This window comes from Hordeum vulgare, chromosome 3H (assembly GCF_904849725.1).
Source record: "Hordeum vulgare subsp. vulgare chromosome 3H, MorexV3_pseudomolecules_assembly, whole genome shotgun sequence".
NCBI lineage: Eukaryota > Viridiplantae > Streptophyta > Magnoliopsida > Poales > Poaceae > Hordeum > Hordeum vulgare.
In genome coordinates this window covers 93,786,998-93,791,507 of record NC_058520.1, presented here as the reverse complement: position 1 = coordinate 93,791,507, position 4,510 = coordinate 93,786,998, and the positions used below count along the sequence as shown (strand labels likewise).

General features: G+C 42.1%; 1 long non-coding RNA gene across 2 annotated transcripts; it reads right to left on the bottom strand.

Moving 5' to 3' along the window:
* Positions 1–290: 290 nt before the first annotated feature.
* On the bottom strand, positions 291–3,984 carry LOC123443106. 2 transcript variants are annotated; one of them, XR_006630568.1, is made up of 3 exons: positions 3,294–3,976; positions 1,958–1,990; positions 291–669 (listed from the first exon to the last, which is right to left on the bottom strand). It is a non-coding gene; the product is annotated as an uncharacterized LOC123443106 (long non-coding RNA). The 2 variants fall into 2 exon arrangements; XR_006630569.1 differs by lacking the exon at positions 1,958–1,990 and having other exon boundaries at positions 3,294–3,984.
* Positions 3,985–4,510: the final 526 nt, after the last annotated feature.

Sequence of the window (4,510 nt, the reverse complement as noted above, 5' to 3'; positions counted from 1 at the left end):
TGTAGCAAGGGTTATGAGGTGTCTGTGTCGTGCAACGACGCGGCTCGTGAGCGAGCAGGGGATGTTGGGGCGACGGCTCCCGAGCCGATGGTGTGTGTGTTGCAATTAGGGTCTTGGGTTGGGTGGTCGACGAGGCTATATTGCGTGTGCGGTTTTTTGACCTGGTTTTTCTCATGAACTAGGTCATTTTATGAGGTTTTTATCTGGTTTTCTTAAAAACTTGATTACCTGTTGCGCCCATGACGTAAAAAGCGAGAGCGAGCCGAGCATTCAGGCCATGAAAATGAGAGTGATTTAAAGCCAATTTAATAGATACCTAGGCACACCGCGTTATATATTTCATTACATGGTAGCATGATAGCTCAAAAGAAAGCTATGAAATCACTTGATAGCCTACATTGGCTTTATAAAGCAAGCTATTTTAGTAGTGATGCATTGTATAGATAGAGTTGGTCTCTTAACTCCTAGCTGAGTCTTGTATCTGATGTCAACAGGGAAGACATGAAGGCTGGTGATATTAGGTAGAGCCATCACTACATGTTCCATCAATATTGAACATGATTTCATCGTCTAAACAACTCTTCATTGTAGGTTTGTTTGGTTCTTGTAGACCAGGTTTCGATATTGTTGGCCTTCATTTCGTCATATACATTCAAAATCTTTTTTTACCTGCAATTAAGACATCACCCTAGAATACATTAGTTCTCCCACACAGATCGTTTCTTTTGCCTCGGCAAAAGATAAATTGCAAACCGACAAATTTACGAAAAAAATGGAACTCATATACATAAACATGGTCACATTAATACGATTACACGGGCATCTCTATTAAATGTTTTCTCTCTCTCACTGGTTGCTACCAACAATCAGACCCTCCCATGTGCTGGTACTACGATCTATAAATCTCAATGAGACCTTGAGATCTACCTAAAGGCCTAAAACCCCTACCTCATACTTAATACTCCTTATGTTCCTAAATATTTGTCTTTCTAAAGATTTCACTATGGACTACATACAGATGTATATAGATATAATTTAGAGTGTAAGTTCACTCATTTTGCTCCGTATGTAGTCCGTAGTTGAATATGTAGTCCGTAGTTGAATCTCTAAAAAGACAAATATTTAGGAACGGAAGGAGTACTAATGATGTGGCATGCATCCTATGACAAAAATAACATGCAGAATAGAAGCACGGTGGTAGCGAAATACTTTTTCATATACCTAATAATGGCTAAACATACAACATTAAAACCTGAGGGTTGAACCATTTCGCATCGAGATATGTTGTCTCTGTTTCCAGAACAAACCCCACAAAAACATAGTGTTCTCGCTCTGGCAGCGAGTGAAACTGGGAAAGGCAGCGAGGGAGCGTGTACCTATGCAAGGGGGGATTCTGCCATCCAACAATCCCTTGGCTCACTCATGGTCGGGTCTAATTAGTTACCATTCAAAAAAAAGTTTGTGTTTTTCCATTTGAAATATTGTAGTTGAACAAAAATATATTGTCCTTGGGTATGTGGAATAAAAACAGAGACTTCTTGTACAACTGGTGCAAATAGCCAAAGCAAAACCAAGCATTAAAACCATTAAAGTTAGATGTCATGTTTTATCGACCCTGATAACATTATGGTTTAGGCATACCAATGCAAGGAGATACTTAGATGGTGTCATTATACATAACTAGCTCAGGCATATCAAGCCTATAATAGAAGCATGATAGACTAAAAGCATCAATTTACATCAAAAGGAAGCTAGGAAGATAGCTTGCGATAGCTTATTTACACCTACTTTATAAAGAAAACTACATAGCTTGCCATAGCTTATTTACACCTACTTTATAAAGAAAATACATAGCTAGCTATATCATATAGTGCAACTAACCAACATATAAACAGAAATGGAATTAACTATATGTATTTAGGATAAATAGTGCAAGTCAATGATAACGGGAGCTTACTTTTCCTTTCTGTAGTACATGTCATTGTCTCATCTAGCACCAAGGTCCCACATTTATCATATTTTTGAACATCCAAGTAAGTGAGCAAAAAGAATGAATTGTACGTGAAAAAAATATCAATGCTTGACAAACAATACCACATATGACAACTTGACAAAAAAAGGAAGCAAAAAATTAAAAAATAATAATGATGTTTGTAAAAGAAGGCAGAAAGTAATCGACCCAAAAGCTTGTGTCAAGCTCATCATTAATGTTAAATATCAGCAGGCGATAGCAGTCGTGAAATATCAACAGGCAATAGCAGCCTCATTACGTCAGAAAGAAGTAAACTGTTAGACCCGCTTTATTTTGCGAAATTTAAAATCAGCATGTTCATGTGAGGACTATTGAAATTGAAACACTCATGATGAATAACATTATCGACAAAATCCCCAAAATGGTACTTAAATGCAAGTTAATCAATCTTGATCTAGAAGAAAACAAAATGGTAGCTCATGATATATGAATTGCTCACAAGCAAATCTAAGGCAGTTGGTCATCAACATATAGGCTCTCCACACTGCAGGAAAATTCATCATTTGTGCAAATAAAATATCAGATTGATGGTTAAAATTAGATCAAGAAGAGACCATGGGAATAAAAAATTACATATCCCATGAAGCATTATGTACAATGAAATGCTCCCACTACAGAACCTTTGAGATACAACCTAAGTATTATCCGTCACATTTGTCACATTCCACCACCGTATATACTGTCAACCTCCTCCATGAGTACAACCTTAGGCTTCTTTGTCCCGTGAAGTTGTTCCACGCATTATATTGTATTATAGACCAGCTGTCGCTATAATTCAGAGCATGCATAAGGATTATCAATTTTACCTCTTGTCTATATTTTTTATATGCATACCGTTTGTTTAAATGGTTTGTGAAGTCATAATGTTGTGAGTTTTACAAATACACGTGTACATGTACGACCTAGAAGCTTACAGTTTACAGCACATCCCACATCAGCGAGCAAATATATAGAAAAAGCTTAGTTCTGAATTTTGGCAAACAACATACAGAAATTATATTATTACCTAACAAATACACGTGTGCATGCACGTCTAGAAAGCTTAGAGATTATAGGACATGCAGCAAGCAGATATACAACAAAAGTTCAATTCTGAATTTGGGCAAACAGCATTCAGAATTCATATCAATTAGTAACTCATAAATACACATGCACATGTACGCCTAGAAAGCTTCGAGTTTACAGGACACACAACGAGTAAATACAGAGCAAAAGTTCACTTCTTAATTTGGGCAAACAATATAAAGAATCATATTATTACCTTCAGGACTGGGGAAGCCGAGAGAGACTGGAAACAACATGTATGTCTAGAAAGCTTACAGGACATCTATAAAGCACTTCTGATCAGGGCTTCTTATCTGCACATACACAAGATACACTCAGACATCATCAGAACCACAATACTTGCATTTCTTGCCCATATATGTGTAGCAATAGAGCTACAACAGGCTGCAGAGGGTCGCTCGCCTGTGACCCTCGCCCGCGCTGCCGTGGCCCTGACCAGATCGCAGATCGATCGAAGAAACTCGGGTGGCCTCCATCTCGCCAATCCATGAGGACCCCAAGCCATCTCCCCAACCCATGAGGCCCCCGAGCTTCTCCTGCATCGCTGCCTCGGGTCGTCGCCTTGCAACCTCGCCCACCCCACTGTCGTCGCCGGGAGATGCCACCATCGCCGTCGTCGCATTCTCGTCCGACTAGATGTTACGAGGAGAGAGGATGCATGAGGAGGGGAGATAGGGGTGGCGGTATGGCGGCGACAACGGATGGAGAGTATGGATGTGGGGAAGGAGAGGTGGCAGGGATGAATGGCTAGGGTTGGTGGCGAGGACGAGGGATTGGTGGGGAGGAGGCGAGCTGGTGGCGCGTGCGGCAGCCCCGACGGCGGCGACGGGTGGTGAGGCCGTGCGGGTCCTGCGGCGCGTCGGCGAGCGGATCCAGGCCCGGGTCCCGCGGGTCAGAGAGGCAGATGGGAGGGGAGGGGGGAGGAGGGGGGAGGGAGCGTGGCGGCGGACGAGGGATGGAGGGAAGAGGGAGGGGCTGGGGTGCTGTGGATTGGGGGACTGGCTTTTATACGTCTTTTATAACGGTACGGAATTTACACGCAGTGGCAAGCCAAGGCAAGCACTATTCATAGCGCTATACGGGGCGACGTGGATGGCTTCCTCCGAGCCCAACGTCTTTTATAAGAGAAATTGGATCAATTCTTTTCTTCTTAGTGCGATGCGAAAGCTCCTGACCCTCTTACGAGGTTCCATAAAAAAGTCATTTGCCATGTTTTATATATAAAGCAATGACCAACAACAATCCGATACAACGCACACCACCACCACACACGCATATCCGAGATAAGATACAAAGGCACTGAGCGTAAAAACATCATCCAAAGCACTACAAGAGCAGTCGGGTCCTCGACCATGGACGCGCCACCGCTAAGAGATGAAGTCGCATACGATGAACTGTGGGCTTCAAGGCGAC